Raw genomic sequence first — 11,741 nt, 5'->3', positions numbered from 1 at the left:
AGATATTGAAGTATTTGAGTATTTTTATTAACTATTTCTACCTTCAATTCTGTCAGTTGTTGCTTCATGTATTTTAGCCTCTGTTTTTAAATGCATATTGCTTATAGTTGTTATATCTTCTCGATAGATTGATCTTTTATCATTAAAATTGTCCTACTTTGTCTTTAGTAGCAGCTTTGCCTTAAAGTTTATTTTTAGTATAGCTATGCCAGCTCTTTTTTGGTTATTGTTTGCACAGTATATCTTTATCCATCCCTTCACTGTCAACCTACTTATGTCTTTGGAAATAAAGTATATCACTGCAGACAAAATATAGTTGAATCATGCCATTTTTATTCATCCTGCCAATATCTATCTTTTGACTAGAGCATTTAATTCATTCATATTTTATGAGTTATTTATAAGGTCTGGTTTACATCTGCCATTTTGTTAATTGTTTTCTATATGCCTTATGTCTTTTTGGTTCCCTTAGCTTACCATTACTGTTTCCCTTTGTCCTAAATATATATTTTCTAGTGTACAATTTTAAGTCCCTTGTTTCTTTTAGTATATTATGTTATTGAGTTATTTTCTTAGTAGTTGACTGAGGATTACCATTAGTATCTTAAAATCATCTAGTTTGGATTAATACCAATTTAATTCTAATTGTACACAAAATTTTACTCCTATGCTGTTATTGTCCTATAACTGGCATCTTTACAGAGTACATGGCTGTCATCACAGATCTATAATTGTTGCTTTGTGCTATTTCCTTTTAAATCAGATAGGAGAAAAACAGGTACAAACAAAAAACACTTTTATGCTGTGTTTTATATTTAGCTGTTACCTTTACTGATGGTACTTTAGAAAAAAATTCTTTATTTTGATGTGAGTTATAGTCTAATATTGTTTGATTTCAGCCCGAAAGATTCTAGTATTTCTTGTAGGGAAGATCTCATAGTGATAAACTCTCTCAGAATTTTGTTTATTTGGGAATGTCTTAATTTTTCCTTTGTTTTTGAAGAACAGTTTTAGATACAGAATTCTTACTTGACTTTCTTTTCTTTAGCATTTTGTAAATGTTATTCCACTGCCTTCTTGCCTTTATAATTTCTAATGTAAAACCAGCTGTTGATCTTGTTGAGAATCTCTCATATGTCATGAATCACTTCCCTGTTGCTGCTTTCAAGAGTTTCTTTGAAATTTTGTCTTTGTTGAAAGATATCCTACTTGGAATTTGGAGAGCTCCTTGGTTATATAGATTAATGTTTTTTATTCAATTTGGGAAGTTTTTTTGCCATTGTTTCTTCAAATAGTCTTTCTTCCCCATGTTGTCTTTCCTTTCATGCCGAGACTCCCATTACATATATGTTTATTTGATCATTTTCCATAGGTCTCTGAGGCTCTGTTTATTTCTCTTCATTTTCTTTCTTCTGTTTCTCAGAATGAATAATCTCAGCTGATGTATCTCTAAGTCTGCCAATTCTTTAACCTACTAAAATCTGCTATTGGTTCCTTCTGGTGAATTTTTAATTTCAGTTACTGTAGTTTTTAGCTCCAGACTTTCTATTTGGCTATTTTCTTATAATTTCTGCCTTTCTATTGATATTTTTGATTTGGTGAGACATTGTTCTCATACTTTCCATTGGTTCTTTGAGCATATTAACAATAGAAGATTTAAAGGCTTTGTCTAAAAAGTTCAATGTCTGGGCTTCCCCGGGGATAATTTGTATAAAATACCTTTTTCTTTGTGGGTGGATCACAGTTTCTTGTCTCTTTCCTTGTCCCATAGCTTTTTGTTGAGAGCTGGACATTTTATGTAATATAATGTGCCAACTCTGGAAATCAGATTCTTCCCCTTCTTCCAGGCTTTTGGTTATTCTTTGTTTAGTAAATTTCCTAAACGAATTTTATAAAGTCTATAATTTTTAAAATCTTATGTAGCCAATGAAATCTCTGCTCAGTTATCTTAGTGGTCAACTAATGATAAGACAAAAACGTCCTAAATGTCTGGAACCAAGAAGTCGCCCATCTTTGCTGAGGGTCCAGGTTGTGTGTTCTCACTGTCCTTATAGATCCTGCCTTTAACCTACATTTGGTTGATTGCAATTCTGAACTGTTTCTGATTTTAGGGTTAATTTTTCCAACCCTAGGTTTTCTATTTGTTCCTTCAATAAAGAAGCATTTTAGAATACCTGACTGTTTTATTTGGCTAGAGAATTGTATTTGGCTCAGATATAACAAAAAATAGACATAATGGGATAATCTTAAGAATTATTATTTTTTAATAAGGACTTTTTTTTAAAAAAGTCAGGTAGAGCAAGACAGACATGGAAGATCTTCCTGGGTCTAGAACAAGACCCCTTGCCCTGTCACCCTGTGAGCCCTGGGCTGTACATTGGTTACCTACCGCAGTTAGCACAGGCGTCCTGACATTCAACATACAGGTATGTGCACTTGTGTTTCACTGGCTAGGGAACCATGGACCAAAGAGAACTTTGACATCTCTTATCACCCAAAGTATGTGGCACAGCACTGTGCTTACAGGACACACTCAAAAATTTTTTTGACAGTGATGGCAAGAGATTGGATTTCCATACCCAGGTCTTTCCCTGGTTTGTTCAGAGCCTGGAGTATTTATTTACCCTAACTCCTCAAAACAGACGAATTCGTTCTTGTAAATGTAAGGTTTGCGGGACTTACTCTGGCAATTAGTTAAGGCTATCATTCTGCAGAAATCACTTTGTAAATCAGCTTGATTATTTGGCTCCGTTTATATTTGAAAATTTTAATATGGAGGAATTCATTGCCCAACCGAAGACATACGCCGTATTCAAATGCACAGACAAATGCAGACCTCAGGAAACAAAACAAGCGCACTCCCCGTACTGTTCCTTTGGATCACGGGTCTCCAATTCCAAGCTCTAGTGGAAATAATGAAATGTCAGCCCTCGCATGCCACAAAATTCAAATCCCAATGAAAAAGAGCGAAAGGCTCTTTGCCATTTGCTTCAATATATACAGAACACAAAACAGTGATTTGGACACCAGCAATTCATGACGAGGCAAGGAAACAAACAAACACACACACACAAATCCACAGGTGGGTTTGTTTTTAAGGTCCCTTCACAACAGCAGCCAACAGCCTTGAGCAGCAGGAAACCTCCAGACCCACTTCTCATCCTGCGTGAGTCCTGGAGGCGGGAACGTGGCTGGTTGAGGTTCAAAGACCTGCGCTCTAATTACCAGCGTAATTAGAATAAGAACATGTTGCTCCCTCCAGAGGGGCCAGCCCCGCGCCTCTGCTGCTCTGGGAGAGCGCGTGGTGCAGAATTCCCACGGAGCTGCAAGGGAGGAAAAGCGACCCCACGCTGAGCTGCCAACGTGGTTGTTAGCGCGCCCCGTGTAATTTCGTGCCACCGTTTTGAATGTGCTAACGAGGCACGTTATTCTTAGCCCCGTCGGGGAGGGGATCAGGTTCCTGCACAGTTGTGCTGCTGGCGGAAGTGACTCGTTTTCTAACGACCCCCGTGACAGCCAGAGAATGTCCGTTTCTGGGAGCGCAGCACAGGCTGTGCCACGGAGGAGCCTCGGGCCAGGGGCCTGGTGGGCGCCTGGAGGCCGCTGGGCAGTTGTGGGAGGGACGGTGACTCCCCACTCCGGGTGACTAAGGGCACGCAAACCAGAAGCCGTTTGGGATTGAGATGAATAAGCCACAGTGAGTGGTTAGAAGCAGGTTAGGAAGAAGCGGGGATGAGAAAGCCGAGTAGGGTTCTGGGCTGGAGCCGTTCACTGAGACAGGAACCTTGGGAGAGGTGCGGTGTCTCCCTGGAGTCTCGGTGCAAATGTCCAGAGAGCGGCTGGAACCCCTCGAGGCTACAGCACCTGGACGCTGACCTGGGGTGTAGGTCTGGGAGCAGTCGGCCCTCAGGTAGTTCACTGACACCATGAGTCTGGAGGGACACCCGGGCTGTTGTGGGTGGTGCTGTGGAGGGAGAAGGGTCTGGTTCTGCCCCCAGAGACTGGGAACAGTGATGGGGTGGGAAGGGAAGGGACCACAGAGCAGGCCAGGGAGGGAACTGGGGGGCTGGGGATCCCCCAGCCCTGGAGCCATGGGTGCAGGAGAACCATCTGCTGGGGGGCCCAAGGAACTGAGCAGCACCCACTGGGAATCATCACCCTGGGTTCTGGGCAAGGGCTGGCTCATGGGTGGGGAGAGGAAGCCAGACCTGGGTGACTGGAAGAGCAGGAAGAGTGAGAAGTCGGGGAAATGGGGTGGTAGCAGAAGGGTCTTAGGAGCAGGAAAAGACTTTACAGAACTCCCCAGGGGAGACTTAGGGAGAGGAAACCCAGAGGCCTGGGGCTCGGCGGGTGGGGGTCCTGAAGGGCATGCACCTTCTCCAGCTTCCCAGACACCATGACAAAAGACATCGTTTTTCGCTGCACAAAAGCAGCCAGAGGCGGGCTCTCCCACGCTCCGGAAGCAAAGGGAATGATCTGGCTAGGGAGCAGCACTCCACGGTGACTCGGTCCTGCTGTCTAGCCAGCCTCCGGTGCTCGCCTGTGGGCCACCCCGGGCAGATCACCTGACTCTCTGAACCACTCTGAACATCAGCCTCTTCATCTCTAAATGAGGGTGCTGGCCGTGTGCACCCACAGGTGTATCCTGAGGTTTGACACATGCAAAAAGCTTAGGACAGTAAATACTAATAGGCTAGTACAAAATAGTGTTTTTGTCACTAAAAAAAAGTGGCAAAACCCACAATTACTTTTCCACCAATGTAATATTAATTGTGAGTGACTGGGTCAGTTTGCTGCAGCTTTCTGATCCCTGCCCAACCTGTGACCAGCTTCCAGGAGGACAGGAGCGGCCTGTGACTGGGGGTCTTAAAGGCAAGAGAACAACAGAGAGGTGTTTCTGGCCCCTCTTATGTGAAATGAAGACTTTTTAATGTGAATTTAGAAGTAAGTCCTGAGAGTGAAAACAAAATCAGACCCTGGAGAACAGCAGAAAGTCCAAAGGAGATGAAGGCCGGGGAACCCCAGGCGAAGTTAAATCAGCCCGACAGGAGCACAGACGCATGATGGGGCACTAGGTGGGAGTGACGGGAGGGCACAAGCTGCCTTCTGGGGTGATGGAACGCTCTGTAGCTTGCTCGGGGTGTGGGGTACTCGCAAACGAGCATTGGTCAGAACTAATTGAATGGTAGCACTTGAGATCTGACCAGTTTGATACATGCTCACTAGGCCTCAATCTAAAAAAGGAAAAGGAGAAAAAAAAGAGTTAGAAACTAAGGGCTAGAGGAAATAAGTGACAGACAAGGAAAGGCTTCTGTAACCAGAATGTGTCTTTTTCACAGGGAAATATGAACCATATGTCTATACACGTGTGCACATATGAACATGAATCTGTGAATGTGCACACATGCACACACATGTGCATTGTATACCTGCGTGGGAGCATATACAGATGTACATGCACACGTACACACAAATGCATGTGTGTACACCCACGTGGAAGCATATACACATGTACATGCACACGTATGCACAAATGCATGTGTGTACACCCACATGGGAGCATATACAGAGGTACATGCACATGTATGCACAAATGCATGTGTACACCTGTGTGGGAGCATTTACATGTGTACATGCACACATATGCACAAATGAATGTGTGTATACCTGCGTGGGAGTGTATACAGATGTACATGCACACGTATGCACAAATACATGTGTGTACACCTGCGTAGGAGTGTGTACAGATGTACATTCACACATGCATGTGTATATACCCACATGGAAGTGTATACGCATGTACATGCACACGTACGCACAAATACATGTGTGTACACCTGCATGGGAGCATATACATATGTACATGCACAAATGTGTGTACACCCACGTGGGCGCATATACAGATGTCCATGTACAAATACATGTGTGTATACCTGCATGGGAGCATATACAAATGTACATGCACACATATGCACAAATGCATGTATGTACAGTGTGTGGGGGATGTATACAGATGTACATGCACACGTGTGCACAAATGTGTGTACACCTGCATGGGAGCATATAGAGATGTACAGGCACATGTATGCACAAATGCATGTGTGTACTGTGTGTATACCCACATGGGAGCGTATACATATGTATACAGGCGAACATGAATACGCACATGTGTATTTATCCACACATACATATACACACACGTGCATGCATATGTATAAACCCAGCACACGCAGATGAAAGAGTGAAATGGGAGACAGAAAAGTGAATCTGGGCTTTCGCCAACTCACACTTCTGTCTAAACAAGTCATCTGTGGTCCCTGCCCAGTGCATACCAAAAAGGTCTGCACATCCCTCATGGTCCACCTCCTGCATGGACACTTCGCGTTTCCCAACAGAGCCGGGGCCCATTGGAAACGCAGGTTGGGTTCAGAGGTCGGTTTCCAAGGCGTCCTGCCACTCTCCAGCTGCAGGTCTTGCATGCAGCCATCTAACTTCCCCACACATCAGCCATCCTCCTACAGCTACAGATGAGCAGAGAAAGGAGAGAACACATGTGTAAGGCACTTATCCTGCACCCAAAACAGACGCGTGCTCAGTACAGGATGGTTTGCATCATCTCCATCGTCATTATCGCCGTCATTGTCACCTCATCGTCATCGCCATCACCATGAAGGGGAACAGCTCTGCTCTTCTCTAAGGAAGAGCTCTGCCAGCTCTTAGCCATGATCTGTCTTTGGACCCTAATGGAACAGAGGAAGACAGCGTTACAAAGTCAGGCTCCAGGTCCCACACAGTGGGCAGGCCCTGGAATCCAGGAACCTCCCCCGTTCCCAGTGGGCCCTCAGCTTAGAGAGCAGGAGGCTGGGAAGGCTTGTGCTGGGTACAGGGCCAGGTGGGTCCTGCATGTGTGAATGGGTACAGAGGTGAGAAAGGCATCTAGGGTGGGAGGAGTCACACACACAAAGGCTCTGAGCTAGGAAAGGGCAGACAGCTAGCGGAGTTGGCATGGAGGCCTCTGGGTGTTGTGGCGGTGCCAGCTCGGGCACCCTGTGTCAGTCCTGAACAGAGGAGACACACTCCTTGTCTGCATTAGTCCGTTCTCACACTGCTGGGAAGAACTGTCCGAAACTGGGTAATTTATAAACAAAGGAGGGTTAATCGACACAGTTCTGCATGGCTGGGGAGGCCTCAGGAAACTTACAATTATGGCGCAAGGGGAAGCAGGCACGTCTCACACTGTGGCAGGTGAGACAGCATGTGAAGGAGGCACTGTCAAACATGTATAAAACCATCGGATCTGGGCAGAACTCACTATCACAAGAACAGCCTGGCGGAAACTGCCCCCAGGATCCAATCACCTCCCACCAGGGTCACTCCCTCAACATGCGGGGATTATCGGGATTACAATTCAAGATGAGATTTGGGTGGGGACACAGCCAAACCATATCACCATTCTCCCGTGGCGTGCATCGCCGTGAGCGAAGTTCACTATACACAAATACAAGCACGCACAAACAGTGCATATGCCTGCAGTGCCAGGAAGAGGAACCTGGGCAAGGAAGTGCCAGGAGGTCAGAAGAAGCATTTTGGCCTCTCTGAGGAGGTCACACCCAGAATCTGAGCACCTTCATAAAGATGGAGGCCAAGGTTCCATCTCTACTCAGTTTCTGTGCTGAAACCTGCCCTCCAATGCCATAGTATTGAGAGGTGGAGCTTTAGGAGGGGATTAGGTCAGGAGGATAGAGCCTGCATGAATGGGATTAATGACTTGTAAAAGAGGTGCCATTCAAAAGCAGAAAAAGCCCTTACCAGACAAGGAATCTGCCAGCACCTTGAGCTTGGACTTCTCAGCTTCCAGAACGGTGAGCAACACGTTTCTGGTGTTTAACAATCACTCAGTCTGAGATGTTTTGTTATCGCAGCTTCAGCAAAGTAAGATGGTCGCTAGCAAGCCCAGGCTGCAGGACACCCTCTGTACGACACAGGTGCCTGTTCCCTGAGCCCCAGAGTGTAGCCGTGGCAGCTGTGTCCACATGGCCTCAGCCCCCGTGGTGTGGTGGAGTTGGGGAGGTCGTGCTTCCTGGGTTCCTCACTCCCAGGAGAAAGGAGGGCCAGGATAGACATGCCCAGCATTCCTCGCAGGTGTACCAGGTCAGGCCTCCAACTCCCCGGGGTAGAGGGAGGCCCGAGTTACACTGGGAGCCTCCTTCAGGGGAGGGCCATCCCCCCAGGAAAGCGAAACCTAAGATGTGGTTAGTGGTGATTAGGAGGTGGGCGGAGGACCTGTGTCTGAAAGCCCTCAGGGCCAGAACGCAAGTCCCGCACTGGAAAGAGAGAGAGGGGTCCCGCGGTTGGGCCCAGAAAACAGGGGGACAGGAGGGAACACAACAGTCAGGGGAGGGCTGTGCAGGGGACTCCGCTCTGGCTAGGCCTCTGGGCATGTTTCAGAAGGAAACTCATCACATTTTTAAACGACTTCTGTGGAAGACGTGGAGGAGGGCTGTGGCGGCTTGAGAAGGAGGTCGAGGGAACAGCTAGTGGCTGAGCCACAGAGAAGGAGAGTGACTCAGGGAGGAGCAGGGACAGATGTCGGGCAGCAGGAAGCTCTGGAGTGATTTGGGATGGCAGCTCTGAGATGCCTGGGAGCTACAGCAGGAACCCAGTGGGGACGTCCATGCTTTGAGACAGCAACTCTGTGCTTCCTTCCGCTGCACCAGAAACTGATTGTAAAATGTTGAGATTTGCCCTCCTGAAGCCCAATTTTTATTATTCTTATTTTATTTTTATTTTTTTGAGATGGAGTCTCGCTCTGTCACCCAGGCTGGAGTGCAATGGTGCTATCTCAGCTCACTGCGACCTCTGCCTCCTGGTTCAAGCGATTCTTCTGCCTCAGCCTCCTGAGTAGCTGGGAATTACAGGCGTGCGCACCACCACGCCTGGCTAACTTTTGTATTTTTAATAGAGAAGGGGTTTCACCACGTTGGCCACGCTGGTCTCGAACTCCTGACCCCAGGTGATCCGCCTGCCTTGGCCTCCCAAAGTGCTGGGATTACAGGCACGAGCCTCCCCACCTGGCCACAAACAACCCTGAAGCCCAATTTTTAAATGACGCTAAAAGTGTATCACAAAAGTGAAACAGGCATATAAAAAAGACGCTCTGCATAATAAGGTTGCTGAATCTAAAAACCAAAAATGGAACAGTTTAAGACAGGAGGGAACTGGCTTCCATGAGGGTGTCGGGTTGGACAAATTCCCTCTGAGCGTGTCCTGTCACCGTGATCCCACGGTTGTGGGGCTCACAGGGGACTGCTCCTTGCTCTGGGACGTGGCCGAGAGTTCAGATTCACCACTGGAAGTAGGAACACTGAAAAACTCCAGCTGAACCTAAGAACCCACCTTTGAGCCAGGTTTCAGCCAATTTATCTCATTCTGCAGTTTCACCCTGAGTCACGCTGCACATTCCACGGATAAATCTCAGAGTGTAAACATCTGCTTTGACATCCTCAGACAGAACGCAGATGCAGACACGCCAAAGCTCGGGTCTCATCCTATGCCGGAAAAGATGGGGAAAGAATAGAAAGTGGCATGTGTGATATTTAGTTTGGGGTCAAGGACAGTTGCTAGGTGAGCCAACATCACACACACAACATAGCCCACCTGCATCCCAGTGGCAACCTGGGCCCCCCCACTGCCGCTGTCCCTGCCAGGGCTAATCACGACAAGGATTGGCATATCCCAGTGACAACCTGGGACCCCCTCCCCCGCTGCTGTCCCTGCCCGAGCTAATCACAGCAAAGGGTTGGTGTTACTGGAATGCACTCTTATGTTCACGCTGACTTATCTATCCAAGTGATGGTCCATTGTTATCACAGGGTTCCTTTCTTCATTGGTTAAATCTAGAGTGGTCAGTGGGGTTTAGTTTTTAATTGCCCCTCGCTGATGTACTTTGGAGCACACCTTCTCTGACCTCCATGTAAGCCTGGCCATCAGAAATGCTTTTTGTCCGTGAACAGTGACAGGTGCACTGTGTATGGGAGACAAATGACTAGAATGTGGCATGTTCCTCCAAAGCCAACCCGGACTGGCGGTGTGGAGCTGCAAGGTGCAATGTCACTCTCGCTCAACTGCCTTTTGTACCTTTCAGGTGGGCACGGACTCCATGGAAGCCTGAGCCGCCAGGGGCTTCCCTGGGGCAACACTGCTTCGTGTAGGCTCACGAGAAACTCCCAGGGTTCCTGGGTAAGGGAGACACAGCAAGAGCTGGCCTCTGCCACATCCACCTTTGTCACCAGAAGCCCATCTTTAGGGCACCTCTCTCTCAGCTGTTTGAGTTTTAGGGTCTTGCCATAAAACTTCATTAAGGCCTCCTGGGCAAGGCTCAAAGCACCCAGCCCCACGTAGGAACAGGTTCAGAGCACACAGAGAAAAGAGCAAGGTTGCACCCCAAAAGAATGACAGGCGGGGAGACAAATGCTGGCTCTGTCAGCCTGACCCCATTCCCTGGGTGGCCGAGGGGGACGTGCGATGGGTCTTGTGAGGGTGGAAGGCGCCTGAGGGACACTGCACCCATTCCTCTGCTGGCAGTTCACCCGAAGGAGTTGACGTTTTTAAACGAACACGGTCTCTGCTCTTCGGAGTGTGACAGGCTGCCCCTGTCTGCGGAAGCTGTCCCTGAATAGGCTTTCTCTGAGCTTGTTCCCGTGGAGGGCTGGGCCTGGTTTCTAATCGCCCCCTTCACCGGGCTGCCTGCTGCTGGCTGCGGAAAGTGTGGGTTTGGCTGCGTGATGGCCTCGTAATGGCTCTGGTGACGCCCTCCGCATCTTCTCCCGGCGCCAGCCTTTCAACGGAGCAGCACATTATGCCTGGATAAGACTCAAAGAGCAGCTTAATATCAGGTTCTCTGGGGCTGTAATCATGGGTTCAGGATGGAGCAGACTCAGCCTCAGCGAGGCGTCTGTGCAACCCCCGGCTTAAAACGCGTCAACGTATCCGTGGGCACTTTCTGGAGTTAAAGCTCAACTTACACATCTGCCTGTATCCATAGGAAATGAATGAAAATAAACAAACAGATTCCTTGCATTCAGCACAACGTAAGAAAAACCACATCCTGCTCCCCAGCAGCCGAGGAAAGCCGGCTCACGAGAGCATACAGGGAGAAGAGGCCGGCATTGTGTGGCTGCCAGCGAAGCTCACTTGTATGTCAAATGCAGCACTTTTGTTAGCCCATTATGTTGTTATTTTTTTTTTCTTCAACACTCCTGTGTCTACTGGGATCTCTTGTTTTTATTGTTTTGGGATGAGATTTAAAAAAAAACCAAAAAACAAAAAACAAAACCAAAAAACAAAAACACACCATTTCATGTGGCCTGTGTGCTCTTGTACATTAAACCAAAAAGAAACCCTGGATCACCGCACAGGAGACTCTCCTCCCCATTCTCTAGGGACGCGCCCGCATGGGGAAACCCTCTTTTCTCTTTGTTTTTGACGGTGTGTTCTAACAGGACGATCTGGAGGAAACGCCATGTTCACAGAACACATTTCTGCAGCGTGGCTCGGAGGCCCACCGCCAGCGTTTGGCTCACCCGTGTCGCAAACTAGAGGGGAGGAGGGTGCTGGCTATTTCCCATCTGCAGTCTCAGTTTCCCCACCAGAGGATTCGAGGAAATACTTGGGTGGGCTGTGATGCATCCCGGCATGAAACCCCCAGCACTGACGTTGGAGTCCGGAGGTTTGGACATAGT

General features: G+C 47.8%; 1 long non-coding RNA gene across 1 annotated transcript; it reads left to right on the top strand.

Annotated features, from left to right (window-relative positions):
- The first annotated feature begins 3,502 nt into the window (after nt 1-3,502).
- LOC139359194 (uncharacterized) lies at nt 3,503-11,311 on the top strand. The gene is made up of 3 exons (XR_011615095.1): nt 3,503-3,573; nt 10,145-10,239; nt 11,045-11,311. It is a non-coding gene; the product is annotated as an uncharacterized lncRNA (long non-coding RNA).
- Nucleotides 11,312-11,741: the final 430 nt, after the last annotated feature.

This window comes from Macaca nemestrina, chromosome 16, assembly GCF_043159975.1.
Source record: "Macaca nemestrina isolate mMacNem1 chromosome 16, mMacNem.hap1, whole genome shotgun sequence".
NCBI lineage: Eukaryota > Metazoa > Chordata > Mammalia > Primates > Cercopithecidae > Macaca > Macaca nemestrina.
The sequence above is the reverse complement of the archived record's forward strand: the minus strand, read 5'-3'. Positions and strand labels throughout refer to the sequence as shown.